At 42.6% G+C, this 21,216-nt stretch overlaps 1 protein-coding gene across 7 annotated transcripts in view; it reads left to right on the forward strand.

Moving 5' to 3' along the window:
- The window catches only part of LOC126997910 (probable G-protein coupled receptor Mth-like 3), a 101,952-nt gene extending 99,572 nt beyond the window's left edge, over nt 1–2,380 (forward strand). For 4 of the 7 annotated variants that reach the window (XR_007752463.1, XR_007752465.1, XR_007752467.1 and 1 more), the window contains one exon: nt 451–2,380. The gene's annotated coding sequence lies outside the window, so the exon portion shown is untranslated. The remainder of the gene's footprint in view (nt 1–450) is intronic. The other 3 variants (XR_007752466.1, XR_007752468.1, XM_050859123.1) reach the window with 1 other exon arrangement.
- The last annotated feature ends 18,836 nt before the right edge of the window (nt 2,381–21,216 follow it).

Here is a 21,216-nt window from a genome sequence, read left to right on the forward strand (position 1 = left end):
CTTATATGACTGTATTCTCTGATCATACATATAGCCTTGTAGTAAGGTTGATTTTAACGTGAGCTTTACTTTAACACCACTATATATATCTGCATATGTCTGTCTGCCTACCAAATTACTGTGCAGTGCTGTAGATGAGACTCCCATATCTTTCTGTCTCATTGAACTGATCTCATCACTTGCTCTGCTGTCTTCTGTATGTGGCCTTTGTGATGTAGTTGTTTCTGATTAATTTATCTGTAAGGTACTTTCTCTTTGGTGGACTTAAATATGAATAATGTTGAATATTTTGTGTTGATTTGTCTCAATCTTCCTCATGTTGCCTTCATATGTGGTTGTTGTTGTTGTTTTCTGAGTCTAATAACAGAAGGCTCTATTTCACTGTTGTAGACTTAATTATAATTTTGTCTAGTGTAAATGAAGGACTTTCAAAGCTGTTTTTTCTTTCAGAGGGCAGCATTTAATCTACCAATCTTTCTGCCTGGAGTATTATGTTGGTTGCTCCTAACAGAAGGACCAAAAATTGCAGAGCCATTACCTCTACATAGATATACTTCCATGGTATAGTGGTTAACACGCCTAGCTATGAATCAATGGGCCAAGGTTTGAAACCTGACTTTGGCAGTCAATGTGCAGCTCACCCAGCGTCCTCCGTTTTGAACTGATCAATAAATGGATATCTGGAGAAACCTAAGGAAGAGAAATTGCAGTAACCTGGAAATCACACTGACCCTGTGTCCTGTGTCCTGTGGTAATAGATCAGTGAGGCTGGGATGAGTACCAGGTCATGTGTAGTTTAGTGTATGCCCCCAACTGTACGTTTACTTTGCCTTTGCTTTCAAAGTCCATCATTGTTTGTGTCTAATACTCCTTTGTATTTTTTAATTTTTTTTTACAGAAAAGGAGACAGTTCAAGGACGTGAAAAAAAAAACAATAATGAAAAAAAAGCCCACTACTTACTGCTCCCAAATAGAGTACATAGGAGTGGCCAAAAAGAGAGGTCAATTTCAGGAGGAGAGGTGTCCTGATACCCTCCCCTTGAAAGAGTTCAAGTTGTAAGCACGAGGAAATACAGATGAAGGAAGATTGTTCCAGAGTTTACCAGCGTGAGGGATGAAAGAGTGAAGATGCTGGTTAACTCTTGCGTAAAGGGTTTGGACAGTATAAGGATGAGCTTGATTAGAAAGTCGTGTGAGGCGAGACCGCGGGAAAGGGGGAGGCATGCAGTTAGCAAGTTCAGAAGAGCAATTCGTGTAAAAATATCGATAGAAGATAGAGAGGCAACATCGCGACGGAATTTAAGAGGTAGAAGATTATCAGTAAGAGGAGGAGAGCTGATGAGATGAAAAGTCTTAGACTCCACTCTGTCCAATAGAGCTGTGTGAGTGGAGCCCCCCCATACGTGAAATGCATACTCCACACGAGGGCGGACAAGGCCCCTGTATATGGATAGCAATTGTTCGGGGGAGAAGAACTGGCGGAGACGATACAGAACGCCCAACCTCGAGGAAGCTGATTTAGTGAGAGAGGAGATGTGAAGTTTCCAGTTAAGATATTGAGTTAAGGATAGACCAAGGATATTTAGTGTTGAAGAAGGTGACAGCTGAGTGCTGTTGAAGAATAGGGGATAGATGTATGGAAGATTGTGTCGAGTTGATAGGTGGGGAAATTGAGTTTTTGAGGCATTGAAGGACACAAGGTTCCTTCTACCCCAATTGGAAATGATAGCAAGGTCTGAGGTTAAGCGTTCTGCAGCGTTCATGCCACCTTTGTTTGTTATAGAGTTGTTTCTGTGTGACTGATTTAAAAGCTGATGTTGCTGTTTGCTAGTAGAATTTCTTCTTTTCTGTTTATAAGGCCTAGTGTGTATTAACTCTCTTGACCCTTTGTCTGTGTGTAATTTAGGTACTTGTAATCTGCTGTCATTGTAATTTGGTGGAACAGCTTAATGTCTTAATATTGTGTTTGTGTTTTCACCATTAAGTCTTTCACAAAATTATTCCTCACCAAGTATTTCTATTAAACTCACCATTTTATATCCAAATCTTATGTAGATCATGTATTTTATTTTGTTTAGTTTACAGTCCACATGCTATTGATTTAGTATGTAATTTCATATTGACTTGAATAACCTATTTTAACCTGTTCATTTATTGTTACTCTACAGGAGACAAACTGAATGCAAGAAATAGAAAAGTATGTAAAAATGCTCCTGTTAAGAGAAAACAGGACCTTGTCAGAGAAAAGTTGTACAAAACGACCAATGCCAGTAACTAGTTTAATGTGTAATCATCATGTAATTTTCTACCTTTGATAAGCTATTTTTGTTTTATCAAATGTGGTGCCTTCTCCAAAAATTCACATTCTCTTGATGATCAATTCTTAATTTTATTTGCTCCTTTCTATGCTAGTTACCAGAGCTGTATAAAAGGGCGTCTCATTACACCTCTGTGGTGCTGTGGCTAGCATGCCTAGCTACGTCTGGGCCCAAGACAGTTGGTGCTCAGCTCATCCAGCTGTTTATCTTCCCTTTCAGGCTGGTCAAATAATGAGTACCTACCCGGCGAAACCTAGTGAAGTGTAACTGTATTAACCCAGATGGCACCCTTGGCTGCATGTCTTGGGGTAGTTGGTTCTTATCTGCCACAGTTTCAAAAGCTAATGAGACAGAGATGAGTTTTCAGTTCATTAATTAATATATCAGACAACAAAAATGATCCCTTCCTTGCGCAACAAACCCTACAACGAGAGGCTTTCGACCCTTAACATGTTTTCTCTTGAGAAACGTTGCCTCTGAGGAAATCTGATCGAATGTTTTAAAATACGTAATGGCTTTACGAATGTGGTCAAATCAAAATTGTTTATGACCAGTGACATTTTGCGGACAAGGAATAGTGGCAAAAAAATTCAATGTAAACAAGTACATTCAGACTGCACAAGTTTTTTTCTTCACCAACGTTGTAGTGCGAGAATGGAAAGAGCTCCCACCTTCAGTGGTCCAGTGTAACATGACTGACTCCTTTAAAAACAAGCTTGACCGACACTTCCTTCAACTTAGCATTATAACTAAAGTAGAAATGCAAAGTTTTGGAGACATCTGATTAATATAGAACCACTTAGTTTTATGAACAGATCACCTAGTCTAGACCATGGGGCCTGTGTGGTCTATTTCTATGTAAATCTCTCTCTCTCTCTCTACCACCTGGAAAGTATTTATAGAAGACACTTGTCAGTCACTTCTCCCATGGGAGTGGAGAGCGACCGGGCGTTGCCACTTCTACTCTTCGTGAGTTAGAACTGAATTTTGGTGGGATCGGGAGGAGTGCTTACGATAGTACCTCAAATTTCTAGGAATACAATGAAATACTAGGAATTTTAATGCAAATACAAGTGCTTAATGAAAGTATTTCTGAATACAAAAATAGAGAGGCAGCTCACAAAAGGTACCAGAGCCTTCGAACTCTAGCTAACAATGATTGTGCAAAATCTATACTCCGACTTACCAAAAACTCCATTATTAATAGAAAATGCCAAAACCTTGCTTTTTTCTAATTCTTCCTGGGACTTCTGGCATCTAGCCAAAAACATCTCCTCCAACTTCACCTGACGGAAACACCGCCGTCTCATCTATCTCTAAGGCTGAACTCTTCTCTCAAACTTTCTCTAAAAACTCCCCTCTGGACGATTCTGGGCATGTTCCTCCTACTCATCTCCCCTCTGACTCCCTAATGCCTGTTATTAGGATTCTTAAGAATGATGTTTTCTATGCCCTCTCTGGCCTCAATCCCCAGAAGGCTTATGGGCCTGATGGAGTGCCTCCTATTGTGCATAAAAGTTGTGCTTCCATGCTGATACCCTGCCTGGTCAAACTCTTTCGCCTCTGCCTGTCAACATCTGCCTTTCCTTCCTGCTGGAAGTATGCCTTCATACAGCTTGTGCCTAAGAAGGGTAACCGTTCCAATCCCTCAAACTACTGACCTATAGCTCTACTTTCTTGTCTATCTAAAGATTTTGAATCAATCCTTAACCGGAAGATTCAAAAGCACCTTTCCACTTCTGACCTTCTACCTGATCGCCAGTATGGGCTCCGCAAGGGGCGTTCTACTGGTGATCTCCTTGCCTTCCTAAATGACTCTTGGTCATCCTCTCTTAGCCGTTTCGGTGAAACCTTTGCTGTTGCGCTGGACATATCAAAAGCCTTTGATAGGGTCTGGCACAAATCTTTGCTTTCCAAACTACCCTCCTACGGTTTCTATCCTTCTCTCTGTACCTTTATCTCCAGTTTCCTTTCTGACCGTTCTATTTCTGCTGTGGTAGACGGTCACTGTTCTTCCCCTAAACCTATTAACAGTGGTGTCCTGCAGGGTTCTGTCTCATCTCCCACTCTCTTTCTGTTGTTCATTTATGAACTTCTTTCCAAAACGAACTGTCCTATCCATTCTTACGCCGATGACTCTACTCTGCATTACTCAACTTCTTTTAATAGAAGACCCACCCAACAGGAACTAAACGATTCCAGGCTGGAGGCTGCAGAACGCTTAGCCTCAGACCTTACTATTATTTCCGATTGGGGCAAGAAGAACCTGGTGTCCTTCAACGCCTCAAAAACACAGTTTATCCACCTATCCACTCGACACAATCTTCCAAACAACTATCCCCTATTCTTTGACAACACTCAGCTATCACCTTCTTCAACACTAAACATCCTCGGTCTATCCTTAACTCAAAATCTCAACTGGAAACTTCATATCTCTTCTCTTACTAAATCAGCTTCCTCGAGGCTGGGCGTCGTGTACCGTCTCCGCCAGTTCTTCTTCCCCCACACAGTTCCTATCCATTTACAGGGTCCTTGTCCGCCCTCGTATGGAGTAAGCATCTCATGTGTGGGGGGACTCCACTCACAGTGTTCTCTTGGACAGAGTGGAGTCTAAGGTTCTTCGCCTCATCAGCTCTCCTCCTCATACTGAAAGTCTTCTACCTCTTAAAGTCCGCCGCCATGTTGCCTCTCTTTCTATCTTCTATCGATATTTTCATGCTGACTGCTCTTCTGAACTTGCTAACTGCATGCCTTCCCCCCTCCCATCCCCAACCCCCCTCCCTGGTACCCCTTCCCCTACCCCCCTCCCTGGTACCCCTTCCCCCACCCCCTCCCTGGTACCCCTTCCCACACACCTCTCCCTGGTACCCCTTCCCCCTCCCTGGTATCCCTTCCCCCCCCTCCCTGGTACCCCTTCCCCCACCCCCTCCCTGGTACCCCTTCCCACACACCTCTCCCTGGTACCCCTTCCCCCTCCCGGGTACCCTTCCCCCCCTCCCTGGTGCCCTTCCCCACCCCTCCCTGGTACCCCTTCCCTCCCTGGTATCCCTTCCCCTCCCTGGTACCCCTTCCCCACCCCCTCCCTGGTACCCCTTCCCCACCCCTCCCTGGTACCCCCACCCCTCCCTGGTGCCCTTCCCCACCCCCTCCTGGTACCCCTTCCCCCCCCCTCCCTGGTACCCCTTCCCCACCCCTCCCTGGTGCCCCTTCCCCACCCCTCCCTGGTACCCCTTCCCCACCCCTCCCTGGTGCCTTCCCCACCCCTCCCTGGTGCCCCTTCCCCACCCCTCCCTGGTACCCCTTCCCCACCCCACCCTCCTGGTGCCCCTTCCCCACCCCTCCCTGGTACCCCTTCCCCACCCCTCCTGGTACCCCTTCCCCACCCTCCCTGGTACCCCTTCCCCACCCCTCCCTGGTGCCCTTCCCCCACCCCCTCCCTGGTACCTTCCCCACCCCCTCCCTGGTACCCCTTCCCCACCCCCCTGGTACCCCTTCCCCACCCCTCCCTGGTGCCCCTTCCCCACCCCTCCCTGGTACCCCTTCCCCACCCCTCCCTGGTACCCCTTCCCCACCCCTCCTGGTACCCCTTCCCCACCCCCTCCCTGGTACCCCTTCCCACCCCCCCACCCCTGGTACCCCTTCCCCACCCCTCCCTGGTACCCCTTCCCCACCCCTCCTGGTACCCCTTCCCCACCCCTCCCTGGTACCCCCCCCCCACCCCTCCCTGGTGCCCCTTCCCCACCCCTCCCTGGTACCCCTTCCCCACCCCTCCCTGGTACCCCTTCCCCACCCCCTCCCCTGTACCCCTTCCCCACCCCTCCCTGGTACCCCTTCCCCACCCCCTCCTGGTAACCCTTCCCCACCCCCTCCCTGGTACCCCTTCCCCACCCCCTCCCTGGTACCCTTCCCCACCCCCTCCCTGGTACTCATTCCCCACCCCTCCCTGGTACTCCTTCCCCCCTTCCCCTGGTACCCTTTCCTCCACCCCCTCCCTCGTACCCCTACGCCATCTTCTATCCTCAGTACCTCTACTCCCACTCCCTCCCTAGTAACCCTACCTCCGCCCCCTCCCTGGAACCCCAACCTCCACCCTCTCACTGGGACCTCTACCCAACTCGCCAGGCACCCCCTCCATAGTTCCCCAAGCACCTCCATGGATGAGCAAAGAACAAACTGTAAGGAAAATATTTATTTACACTGACCGTGCAATAAATACTATATGCACATTTACATAATAAATCCTACAGTAATACCTGTTGATGTATAGACAATTAAAATCATGGCAATAATATAGAATTCAATGGATTATCTATCTGGGGACTAGAAAAAAAATATATCCACTCCTTTTTACATAAGGTACCACTCTCTCCATGCAAAATGACTGTTGAAGTGACAAGGAATACATTTTTATAGCCATGCTGACAGCACATGAATTGGATTTCCAGTGTGCTATTTGTAAACAATAGAAAAATAACAACAAAATAATAACTCTATTGTTCAACTGATCTGACTTCAGTATTTGATTTATCAAATGACAACATTCACATCACATATCAGTAGACTAAGCTGGCGGTTATTAAAGTGAGAAAAGAGTCTTCTCAAGTTTTCTAGTTACATTTTTTTTGTGCTTAGGCTACTCCTGAATGATTATATACAAGCTTTTTTTTTATGTATAAACTAATATTTATTAGTTTAGGAAGCTCAAGTTTGTGTGGTTCTGAATTAAATATTATCCAACATTTAGTATCTGATCGTCCATGTCCTGGATTTGGGTCATGATGACGATGTTTACACAAGTTTAATAAAAGGTGTGAAGTGAATAGAAACATATTATATTGAACCATCCTTCTTTTCCCACTCCATTAATTAAGACATGAAACTATATTTCTAGAAGAAAAATAGTAAACACACACACACACACACACACACACACACACACAGGATGATGCAAAATATAAGGTTATCATGCCATTGTATGGACAAAGAAATGATGAAGAAAATAATAACACTGATAAGACCAAAACTTGAATATGCTGCAGTTGTGTGGTCACCTCACAAAAAGAAGGATATGAGAAAGGATACAGAGAATTGCAACTAAAATGGTCCCAGAACTCTCGAATATGACATGACGTATGAAGACTGATTGAAGCAGATGGACTTGACGATACTGGAACACATTTTGGGAGAGATCTGATCATGCTGTATAAGTTGGTAAATAACTTAGATAAGGTGGACAGAAATGACCCCTTCTTAACTGCGAGAACGCAGAGGCTGAGAGGACATGGGAAGAAACTAAATACAGGAACTTTTTTTATTTTAAACAAAGGAGATGGCTCAAGGGCAACAAAAAATGTAGAAGAAAAGTCAGCTACTCACCGTTCCCATAATAGGCAAAAGAAAAGTGGCCAAAAGAGAGGTCAGTTTCGTGAAGGAGGTGAAGTCATAGGCAGGAGGAAATGCAGATGAAGGAATGCTGTTCCATAGCTTACCAGTGTAAGGGATGAAAGAGTGAACTTAAAAAAGTATACTTTTCCACATAGAAGTGTTAACATATGGAACAGCTTGCAGGGAAGAGGTGGCGGAGGCGAACCGTGTCCAAGAGTTTAAGGAAAAGGAAAGGCTGGATAAATGTAGATATGCAGACAGGACTACTAGTGCTTAGCTCGGGCCTGGTAGACTACATGTAAATACAACATGTAAATGTAAATACTACATGTAAATACAAATAGGTAAATACACACATACTGATACAGCTGATGAAAACCTTAGATAGAAGGAAAGCTATGGGACCAGATCGAATCTCGGGACAAGTGCTAAAAATGTAGAAATGAATTATTGGAGCCATTTTATGACATAATAACATGCTCTATAAATACAGGAAAAGGGACCTTAGAATGGAAAAGAGCATACATTATACCAATTTATAAAAGTGGAGATAATACTGAACCACTAATTAGTATAGATAAGTCTCTTTGAAAAGTGTAATGTGCCAGATTTGTGAAAGTATAATACAAAAGGAAAACATGATAAGGGACAGTTTGGATTTAAAAAAGGGAAATCGTGTTTCACCAACTTACTCTGTTTCTACTCAAGGGCAATAGACGTGGTGCAAGAGTGAGAAGGGTGGGTGATTGTGTATATCTCGATTTGAAAAAAGATTTCGACAAGGTTCCACACACAAGGTTAATCTGGAAACTACAGCAGTGCGGAGGAATGGGCGGAAATGTTATCGAGTGGATAAAGGAGAAGAGAAGACGGTGATTATAGAGGAGAAATCAAATTGGAGGAAAGTAGAGGGTGGAGTTCCCTTAAAGCCTGGGGAGGCGGTGGCTGAATCGACAAAAAAAAAAAAATAGTGTTTATAATATATATAAATGATATGCCAAAAGGCATTAAAAGTTATATGAGTCTTTTTGCAGATGATACAAAGTTAATAAGAAAAGTGAAGCAGGAGGAAGACTAAAGAGCTACTAAAATACCTGGACAGAGTGTATAGATAGAGACAGTTACGGGAAATGGAATTTAATACAAACAAGTGCCATGTTATGGGAATGGGAAAAACTAAAATATCAGACCAAGGGAAACATTGAATGTGACATATGAAGACAGATTGAAGGAGATGGACTTGGCAACACTGGAACAAAGAAGGGAGAGAGGAGATCTGATCACGCTGCGTAAGTTGGTAAACAAGTTTAATGATGTGGATAGACATGATCTCTTCTTAACTGCTGGAGTAGGCTGGAGTAGGTAGGAAGACACCTACTGAACGGGCGCAAGCCATTCCCGGTGAGGTATATATGGGAGGTGAGAAGGGAGCTGAAGCCCTCCAAAGACCCTTCCCATGTCCTCACTAACAGTTTCCCTATTGTCTCACCAACACCGGAGAGTAGTTCAGCATGCTCTCTAAAGACAGATCCTCTCTTTATCCACACCACACTACATTCACACAACATATACACCTTTTCCCAAAATTAAAATTTCAAAATGGCGCACCTACATCAAGCCTCGGAGTCCCCGCCTTGGGGGGGGACCACAAATTCCCCCAGGGAGGACTCCCCTTCTGGCTGCCGACCCGAGAGATGTCTTGATAACTCCTCGAACCTCTTTCTTCTCAATTTCTGCAACATTCGCGGTCTTCGCTCTAATTTTCATTCTGTGGAACATCATCTCTCCTCCTCTAAACCTCACCTTCTCTTCCTTACCGAAACACAGGTTTCTGAGGCTACTGACAGCAATCTCTACTCTGTTCCCTCCTACTATCTCTATACTAAATTTCAATCCAAAGCTGGATGTTGCGCCTACGTGCGCAACGACATCACTTGCTCTCGTGCCCACAACCTTGACTCTTCTGAATTTTCTACCATCTGGCAAAGACTTCATTGTCATTCTATTACTAAATACATCTGTGCTGTTTATCTCTCACCTAACTCTACCAACTATGTAAAATTCTTTGACTATTTGAATTCTAAAGTGGAGCACATCTTGACCCACTCTTCCTTCGCTGAAATCTCCATCCTAGGAGATTTCAATGTTCACCACCAGCTTTGGCTTTCATCCTCTCTCACTGACCATCCTGGTGAACAAGCCTACAACTTTGCTATCCTCAACGACCTAGAGCAGTTGGTCCAGCACCCTACACGTATTCCCGACCGTCTTGGAGACCGGCCCAACATTCTAGACCTCTTCCATACCTCAAACCCTTCTGCTTATTCTGTCAAACTGTTCTCTCCGTTGGGCTCCTCCGATCACAATCTTATTTCTGCATCCTGTCCTATCGCTCCTGTACACCCTCTAGACCCACCGAAGAAGCGATGCTTCTGGCATTTTGCTTCAGCTCGGTGGGACGACCTGAGGATGTACTTTTCCGATTTCCCGTGGAATGATTATTGCTTCCAGGATAGAGACCCCTCTGTGTGTGCTCAGCACATCACAGAGGTGATTGTCTCTGGAATGGAGGCATACATTCCTCATTCTTTCTCTACTCCTCACGCTAAAAAGCCTTGGTTTAATCACACTTGTTCTCGTGCTGTCAATGATAGAGAGGCAGCTCACAAAAGGTACCAGAGCCTTCAAACTAGTGCTAATTATGAACTTTACATTTCTGCCCGAAATCATGCCAAATCTATTCTCCGACTAACCAAAAATTCTTTCATTAATAGAAAATGCCAAAAGCTTGCTTTCTCTAACTCTTCCCGTGACTTCTGGCATCTAGCCAAAAACATCTCCTCCAACTTCACTTCTTCATCTTTCCCTCCACTCCTCAGTCCTGACGGCAACACTGCCGTCTCATCTATCTCTAAGGCTGAACTCTTCTCTCAAACTTTTTCTAAAAACTCCACTCTGGATGATTCTGGGCATATTCCTCCTACTCATCCCCCCTCTGACTCCTTTATGCCTGTTATAAAGATTCTTCAAAATGATGTTTTCTATGCCCTCTCTGGCCTCAATCCTCAGATGGCTTATGGACCTGATGGAGTGCCTCCTATTGTGCTTAAAAACTGTGCCTCCGTGCTGTCACCCTGCCTGGTCAAATTCTTTCGCCTCTGCCTGTCAACATCTACCTTTCCTTCTTGCTGGAAGTATGCCTTCATACAGTCTGTGCCTAAGAAGGGTGACTGCTCCAATCCCTCAAACTATTGTCCTATAGCTTTACTTTCTTGTCTATCTAAAGCTTTTGAATCAATCCTTAACCCGAAGATTCAAAAGCACTTTTCCACTTCTGACCTTCTATCTGATCGCCAGTATGGGTTCCGCAAGGGGCGTTCTACTGGTGATCTCCTAGCCTTCTTAACTGACTCTTGGTCATCCTCTCTTAGCCGTTTCGGTGAAACCTTTGCTATTGCGCTGGACATATCAAAAGCTTTTGATAGGGTCTGGCACAAATCTTTGCTTTACAAACTACCTTTCTACAGTTTCTATCCTTCTCTCTGTACCTTTATCTCCAGTTTCCTTTCTAACCGTTCTATTTCTGCCGTGGTAGACGGTCACTGTTCTTCCCCTAAATCTATTAACAGTGGTGTCCCACAGGGTTCTGTCCTATCTCCCACTCTTTTTCTGTTGTTCATTGATGATCTTTCCAAAACGAACTGTCCTATCCATTCCTACGCCGATGATTCCACTCTGCATTACTCAACTTCTTTTAATAGAAGACCCACCCTACAGGAACTTAACGATTCAAGGCTGGAGGCTGCAGAACGCTTAGCCTCAGACCTTACTATTATTTCCGATTGGGGCAAGAGGAACCTGGTGTCCTTCAACGCCTCAAAAACACAGTTTCTCCACCTATCCACTCGACACAATCTTCCAAACAGCTATCCCCTATTCTTTGACAACACCCAGCTATCACTTTCCTCAACACTAAACATCCTCGGTCTATCCTTAACTCAAAATCTCAACTGGAAACTTCATATCTCATCTCTTACTAAATCAGCTTCCTCGAGGCTGGGCGTTCTGTACCGTCTCCGCCAGTTCTTCTCCCCTGCACAGTTGCTGTCCATATACAGGGGCCTTGTCCGCCCTCGTATGGAGTATGCATCTCATGTGTGGGGGGGCTCCACTCACACAGCTCTTCTGGACAGAGTGGAGGCTAAGGCACTTCGTCTCATCAGCTCTCCTCCTCATACTGATAGTCTTCTACCTCTTAAATTCCGCCGCAATGTTGCCTCTCTTCCTATCTTCTATCGATATTTCCACGCTGACTGCTCTTCTGAACTTGCTAACTGCATGCCTCCCCCCCTCCCGCGGCCCCGCTGCACTCGACTTTCTACTCATGCTCATCCCTATACTGTCCAAACCCTTTATGCAGGAGTTAACCAGCATCTTCACTCTTTCATCCCTCACGCTGGTAAACTCTGGAACAATCTTCCTTCATCTGTATTTCCTCCTGCCTATGACTTGATCTCTTTCAAGAGGAGGGTATCAGGACATCTCTCCTCCTGTATTTGATCTTGCTTTCGGCCACCTCTTTTGTTTCTTTTTTAGGAGCAGTGAGTAGCGGGCTTTTTTTTATTATTGTTTTCTTATTTTGTGTGCCCTTGAGCTGCCTCCTTTGTTGTAAAAAAAAAAAAAAAAAAAAAAAAAAAACTGCGAGAACGCAGGGGCTGAGAGGACATAGAAAGAAACTTCATAAAGGAACCTGTTTGAGTAAATTATAAAAGGTAGTTTTCCACAAAGAAGTGTTAACAAATGAAACAGCTTGCGGGAAGAGGTGGTGGAAGCGAGCAGTGTCCAACAAATGAAGGAAAGGCTGGATAAATGTAGATATGTAGCCAGGACTATCAGAGCTTAGCTCAGGCCCAATAAACTATACAAATAGGTAAATATAAATAGGTAAACACACACACACACACACACACACACACACACACACACACACACAAGAAATGGACGAAGCAACTAGAGGAAAATTAAATCATCACAGAAAGACAGTTCGGATTAAGGAAAGGAAGAGCATACCTGACAAACTTGGTGTGTTTCTATTCAAGGGTGATAGATGTTGTGCAGGAGAGAGATGGATGGGCTGATGCTGTCTGCCTGGACTTGAAAAAAGCCTTTGACAAGATGCTGCATAGGAGGTTGATGTGGAAGCTGGAGACAGTGGGTAAATTAGGAGGACTTCTAAAGTGGATGGAGGATTTTCTGAAGAACAGGATGATGAGAACAACTATTAGAGACAGGAAATCAAGTTGGAAAAATGTCATGAGTGGAGTTCCGCTAGGTACTGTGTTGGCCCCAATTGTGTTTGCAGCATATGTTCATGATATGATAGAAGGAGTGGATAGCTATATGAGTTTGTTTGCTGATGACGCTAAGATAATGAGAAGAGTGGAAAAAGAGGACTGCTTGCTGCTCCAGAGAGACCTGGACACAGTGTGGGAACGGAGCAGGAAGTGGGAAATGGAATTTAATGCCCCAAAAAAGTGCAGTGTTATTGAATTTGAAAAGAGTGGAATGAGAGTAGAGTGACATTATATGTTGGGTAAGGATAAGTTAGACAAGAAGACAGAAGAAAAAGATCTTGGAGTGATGATCACAGAGAATGTTTCCAGAAAGACATGTGAATAAAATATCAGCTGAGACATACAACCTGCTGAGCATGCTGAGCAACGTTCACATACCTTGATAAGGACATGGTAAGGAAATTAATTGCGACCTTGATACGCCTTAGACTAGAATATGCATCAGTGGCTTGATCGCCATCACTTAAGAAACACGTTAGAAAACTGGAGAGGATACAGAAAGCAGCAACAAAAATGGCACCTAGTCTGAGCGACCTGCCTTATGAAGAAAGATTGCTGAGGCTGAACCTCCTTACATTGGAAAGTAAAAGAGAGAGAGGTGATTTAATAGTAGTGTATAGGGTGATGAATGGTCTGGAGAAATTGGATAGAAATGACCTTTTGATAAGAGAGAAACTTAAGAGGAAATGGAAAACTGCAATAGAGAAAAGGAAATTGTAGAAGAGACATCAAGAAGAACAGCTTCCCGCAAAGATGTGTGGGGGTCTGGAATGGGCTGGAGAGGGAAGTGGTACAAGCTAAGTCATTTAAGGCCAAATTAGACAGAAGTAGTTGGAAAGACGGGACAGCACGAGCATAGCTCCATTCCTGTAAATCACAACTAGGTAAATACACACACACACACACACACACACACACAATGGAATGGGCGGAAAGGTCACCGAGTGGATGAAGGATTATATAACAGAAAGAGAAATGTGGACGGTGATTAGATAAAAGAAATCAAATTGGAGGAGAGTAGAGTGGAGTTCCTCAAGGCTCAGTTCTGGCACCAATAATGTTCATAATATATATAAATGATATGCCGATATGTATAAAAAGTTATATGAGCCATTTTGCAGACGATGCAAAGTTAATAAGAAAAGTGAAGACGGAGGAAGACTGTGAAGAACTGCAAAAAGACCTGGATAGAGTGTATAGATGGAGCCAGTTATGGGAGATGGAATATAATGCAAACAAATGCCATGTTATGGAAATGGGGAAAAGTAAAGAAAGACCGAGGAAAAAATACAAGATGGGAAAAGAAAATTTAAAGGTGGTACATGAAGAAAAAGATATGGGAGTAACGATGCAAGACACACTATCCCCAGAAAAGCACATAAACAAGTTATTTGGAGAAACCTACAGGATGATGCAAAATATATGGGTATCACTCCACTATATGGACAGAGATATGATGAAGAAAATAATAACAACACTGATAAGACCAAAACTAGAATATGCTGCAATTGTGTGGTCACCTCACAAAAAAATATAAGGATATCAGAAAGCTGGAAAGGATACAGAGAACTGCATCTAAAATGGTCCCAGAACTCTCGTATATGACGTATGAAGACAGATTGAGGGAGATGGACTTGACGACACTGGAACAAAGAAGAGAGAGAGGAGCTCTGATCACGCTATATAAGTTGGTAAATAAGTTTGATGAGGTGGATAGAGATAATCTCTTTTCAACTGTGAGAATGCAGGGGCTGAGAGGACATAGAAACTTAATAAAGGAACTTGTCTGAGTGACTTGAGAAAGTATAGTTTTCCACATAGAAGTATTAACACATATAACAGCTTGTGGGAAGAGGTGGTGGAGGCGAGCAGTGTCCACCAAATGAAGGAAAGGCTAGATGAATGTAGATATGGAGATGGGACTATTAGACCTTAGGTCGGGCCCGGTAGACAAATAGGTACACACACACACACACACACACACACACACACACACACACACACACACACACACACACGTCCTGGTAGCTCAGGGGTAGAGCATCTGGCTCACAACCAGAAGGACCGGGGCTCAAATCCCCAGCCGGGTGAAGATAAGTTGGGTTTATCTTCTTTCACGTGTAGCCCCTGTTCACCTAGCAGTGAGTATATAGGCATGCAACATCAGGCAAGGAGTTGTGACCTCGTTGTTGCGGTGTGTTGTGTGTGAGTGGTCTCAGTCCTACCCAAAGATCGGTACTACGAGCTCTGTGCTCTTCCGTAGGGGAACGGCTTGGTGTCTCGAGAGAGACCCACAGCAGACCAAGAGGTGAATTACACACACACAAAATCAGAATCATATTCAAATATATATATATATATTATATATATATATATATATATATATATATATATATATATATATATATATATATATATATATATATATATATATATATATATATATATATATATATATATATATATATATATATATATATATATATATATATATATATATATATATATATATATATATATATATATATATAAACTGGAAATTGAGACAACAGTTTTTGTGTTTCGAATAGTCATTTTCATAAAAGCTTCCGAGAGTATAATTAGAATACAAGAATATAAACATAAGAATGACGATCTTTTTGACCGGAGGAGGGGGGCGGGGGAATTATCTCTCTTTAATGAAAGACTTCTTGTATCGAGCACCTGAGTTACTGACAGCGTTAGAACGTATGCCACGCTTTCGTGAAAGCAGTTCAGTGCTGTTTGACCCTTTTTGTTGCAGTAGTTGCACACAACTTGGTGTGAGTCGTCCTTCTGCATAGCTGCAATAGGAATGCCACGTAAAGCCTTGGGGGAGTCCTCTAGTTTCTTGACAATCTTAGCCGCAAAACCAACTAGTTTATCGTCAGGTTTATAATCAAGGGAAGCAGAAGCGCGACGTTCATGGAGAAGGAGGTAAAGGGCATAAAATAAGAATTGCAACAATAGTTGAAGTCTGTTCTTAGACAACGCGCCTTCCTCAGAACAAGAGGCTTGTTCGAGATATTCAGCAGCATCTAATGAAAGGTCAAGTGCCGGAGACTTGACCTCGCCAGAAATTGGAAAAAAACTTTTTTTTCTGCAGCAGCAGAGTCCACTAGAGCAGTGTTGTCCAAACTGGGGTCCACGTACCCCTGGGGGTACACAACATAGATCAAAGGGGTATACGAAGACGATGAACACACACACACACCAGATATTTCCCATGTTCTATGAAGGAAAAGGGAGGGAGGGACTGGTATCTAGGAAAGACGCGTGATGTACGTGTACCTAAATATAATATAATATAAATGAGTTTAATCAGCCATGGGGGTAAGTAACTGTAGGATAAGATAATGAAGGGTACAATAGGCGAAAAGTTTTGGACAGCTCTGCACTAAAGTGACGAGACGGAAGGCCCATTGTAGGGAGTCATGAAACTGTGTATGGCCAAAGGTAAGCAAAAAGTTTTCTTTGAATGTGAAATACTTAGTCAATAATTTTGGCACTGAGAAATGTTGCACACATAAGGTCGCAGGCAAGGGAATCAGGAGCAATGAGAGATCTATCAACAGAGATTTTGTCAGCATCAGAAGTAACAGTGCTGTTAAACATGGCATCTTGGAATTTGGGTTAGGAAAAGCAAATGCGGACAAGGATCGATCCCCACCAGAGAAAAGTTTGACAGCAGGTGTCTGGTGTAGCAAATTAATACGTAGTAGGGTTAGAAGTAGAGGAGGAGAAAGTAGGATCATCAGGCATGTTGACAGGTTGGGTTTGCTAGCTTGCAAATGATGACCTGACTGAAGGAGCATAAGAAGCAAAGCTATGCAAATACTGAATTAGTAAGGAAAGTCAACATGAAGAAAAATAATAACAATCACAATTATGAAACAAGTGAAGGTACCTTAGCTGGAAGGCAAATGGGTAAATACTTAAACAATCAATAGTATAAATTATGACAATTAAATTTGTGAAAAGAAATAGTCTATGGTACTATAGTGACGACAAAATCACACAACAACATTGGCAAGTATGGTATCATTGAACGTAAGGCTAGTACTGTCAATGAATTACAAAAGCCAATTAGCACAAATGATAATTCGTACCAAATTTGCATATACAAAAAAAATATGCAAAGCAACAAAAGCAAGCCAATTTAATTAAATAAACATGTGTTTAGCAACCAACTGTGATTAACATGATGAGGTTACTTTAACCTGATCTAAGCTTAACACAGAAATGACAAAGTTGCAAATAACTAGGCACACAGGTAAACATGAACAAGAAAACATAAACAAGAAAAAATACACTCACAACGGATGAATGACATAGGCCGTGATTCTGCTGACACGAGGCTAAACAGCGAATACACACATTATCTGCCGGTACAGATCAAATTAGTAAATGTACACAGGAAATAACACACCGGGTTGGGGAAATAACGTGGAGGGAAACAGGGTTAAGACGGGTACTGGAAATGTGGGTTGACGCGGGGAAGGGGATGAATCAGCTGATCAGCCGGGCTGATATTCAAGTTCACAGTTATGAAGCAAGTGAAAGTACCTCAGCTGGAATGCATGCAAATGGGTAAATAGGCCTACTCACACAATAGTATAAATTATGACAGATTTGTGAAAAGAAATAGCTTACACAATGACATTGGCAAGTATGCTATCAACGAATGTAAGGCTAGTACTATCAATGAATTACAAAAGCCAATTAGTGCAAACGACAACTCGTTACAAATTTGAATATACAAAAAAATGTGCAAAGCAACGAAAGCAAGACAATTAAATAAACATGTGTTTAGCAACCAACTGTGATTAATATGACGAGGTTACTTTAACCTGATCTAAGCTTAACACAGAAATGACAAGGTTGCAAATAACTAAGCACACAGGTAAACATGAAGGTAATAATGAAAGACAAAAATACACTCACGACGGATGAATAACAATAGGCCGTGATTCTGCTGATACGAGGCTAAACAGCGAATACACACATCATCTGCCGGTACAAATAAACTTAGTAAATATACACAGGAAATGAATCAGCTGATAAGTCGGGCTGATGTTCAAGTTTACGCAGTGTGGGGTGTACCACAGACTTAAGCTACGGTTACATAGTCACTGTTACCCCTGGGCTGGAAGCAAGCCGTAGGGCTGGTTTACAACGCAAGTGGTCACAGAGATGTATACAAAGCACAACAACCATGGGTATTGGAGGCGAGGAGGACTGGGCCAATATTGTTGAGGCCCTAATAGCTTGTTATGACTCGACGAAGGCCTGTGTTTGTTTACATCTGGTTTCCAAGTCAAGCGAGTGTGAAGGTGCTGTGTTTTATTAATTTGTGTGCCGTTAGTGATCATTAATTATACAGAAAAACTAATAATTTCATTATATTATAATATAATATTTATATGTATTATTATATAGGATAATTTGGTTTCAGTTGTATGCTTAAATACTACAGGATCTCAATACCGTTGATGCGCCCCATCCTTTCCAGATTGTCGTCCTCAGAGCATAGTATTGAACGGTTTATGACGCCTAACTATTGCCAAGAAACATCAGGAATTAACTATTTTAACGATAATTATAAGTGTATCTCTTTATTGGGTCATGGACAGTTTTTGGGTCATAATTAAGTCGGTAAATGTAAGAGGCTGAGAAAGACAATCTGGCACCTTTGCACGGTGCTCCCAGCCATACCACTGGGAGAACAACGATCCAGCGCGTCCACTCGAATTTACCCTGGGCTGGGCGATTTTGGCTGGTCTGGGTGCCCAGCCCAGCCTGGGCCCGTATCCTCGACAACTATTAATACTAAACTTGGTATTAACTTTCGACTTTGGTATTAACTTCACTCTCAAAGTGTATCCTCAACAACTATTAGCCTAATACCTACTCTTAACTTTGGTATTAACTTGAGAGTGCTGGCGAGGACTTCTAAACACTTAATAGTAAAGTTAATAGTGAATCCCAGACCCAGACCCATATCAACATGGCCACCGGACTTCCTCGCCCAGCCCGCCTCCGCAATTTAGAGTTTGATAGGGCGCTTTGGAACTGTATAACGATGGTGAACTTGTCAAGACATACATATTAGACCGTGCAGGAATGGAGTATGTGACTGATTTGGTGAGAAGAGAGCTACAAGATCCAGTTCAAAGGGAGCATTCCCTCACCCCGGGATTGAAAGTGATTTTGACTTAAAGGTACTTGGCTACAGGAAAAATGCTGCAGTGTTCAAGTGATGAGTTAGGGGGTAAGCCAGAGTAGTGTAAGCAGGGTGATTGTGGAAACTCTGGCCGCCCTCAGTGACCCGTAGGTAGTCGGGAGGTTTATCCAGTCTCCCCTTGATAGGGTGGAGATCCGTGTAAAGCAAGCAGAATTCTACCAACTTGCCGGTGTTGTGGGAGTGATAGACTGTACCCATGTGAAAATAATGGCACCAAAGGAAAACGATGTAGTTTATGTCAACAGAAAAAGAAAAAAAACAGCTTGAACATACAATTAGTGTTTGATGCCTTTGTTATTGATTAAAATGTGAAATATTCGAGTTAAGGAAAACAAAACATGGGAAAAAAACTTTTATTTGTAGCAGAAAGGTACACACATGCAAATGAAAAAGATGACATTAAAATTGCATTAAAATGTCATTTAGAATATGATTTATAATTATTGCTGCCGGTTATTCATATTGAGATAATGGCGGTAAGAAAGCTTGTTAGAGACGTCTGCCAGTGTGAGGGAGGAGGAACGAAAGGTCGAGGTGACCACATCGCGAACATCATGACTTATGAGTGAAGTAAAACGAGGTTACTTGGTTTCTGTTTATAAAGTTCCAAGTGGAAAAACAACTTTATTGTGAATTCAGTGTATACTTTTCTGGAGTATTGTGTTTACTGAGTGAATTGGTGACCAATCTGTTGCTATTTGTGTCTTGCTTGAAGATATTCATCATTGGATTCAAAGCTATGGTATTAATGTGCAATAGTTATCATAACAAAATACGTAGTAATTAATTATATATGTCAACCTATTTATTTTCATGAGATCATGGTATGACCACTGAAAAACATAGCTTTTTTATCTTGGCTCCATTACAAATTCAGTATATAATTACTCTATTAGTGGAATCTAGTTTTCAGCATCTTTTATTATTATGCCAATATTGTAAGCACTCAGCTTGCAAACATGCTTAGGTTTATGTTGTCAGCTTGGGTCGGACTTATGTGAACACTTTACCAAGTGACCTAAGATTACTCAATGCTCGCAAAGCTATGGTATTAACGTGCAGTGGTCATCATACCAAAATACGTAGTAATTAATTATATATGTCAACCTAATTATTTTCATGAGATCATGGTATGACCGCTGAAAACATAGCTTTTTTTTATCTTAGCTCCATTACAAACTCAGTATATAATTATTCATATATTCAATAAAGTAGTGGAATCCAGTTTTCAGCATCTTTTATTATTATGCCAATATTCTAAACACTCAGCTTGCAAACACGCTTAGGTTTATGTTGTCAGCTTGGGTCGGACTTAGGTGAACACTTAGTGACCTAAGATTATACCATGCTAGGTATATATATACTTTACATTGTTGATTCATCAGAGAGCAGAGGAGAGAGAGAGCAGCATGAGTCTAGGTGCTAATAAATATCCTGCCGGACACAGGGCCAGTGTGACATCCAGGTTACCACAGTTTCCCCAGGTAGTTATTTATCGACCAGCCCGAGAGGGGGGATGATCAGCTGGGTGAGCTGCACGCCGACTGCCCAGGCCGGGATTCGAACCCGGGCCCGCGTAGAAGCCAGGCATGCTGACCACTAGACCACAGAGGCGTATTGGAGCCCAATCTCAAGTGAACCCACTCACAATGGCACACAATTTTTTTTCCAGTAAATTTTGTGCTTTGAGTGAATTTGCTAACCATTTCTGTCGAAAAACAGCAGAGATTATTTTTCACCCCTTACACCCTAACCTCCTCAGTAATAAAAAAAAAAGTGACAAAATCATAGCCTTGAGGCAGTAATATTCAGCCCCAAAAAATTATACTGCTGCCCTATGAAAGGCATCTCTTAACTCCGATGAAGTAGGTGGTGACTGTGGTGGAGCAGCTTCATT

Source organism: Eriocheir sinensis, chromosome 13 (genome assembly GCF_024679095.1).
Source record: "Eriocheir sinensis breed Jianghai 21 chromosome 13, ASM2467909v1, whole genome shotgun sequence".
Lineage (NCBI taxonomy): Eukaryota > Metazoa > Arthropoda > Malacostraca > Decapoda > Varunidae > Eriocheir > Eriocheir sinensis.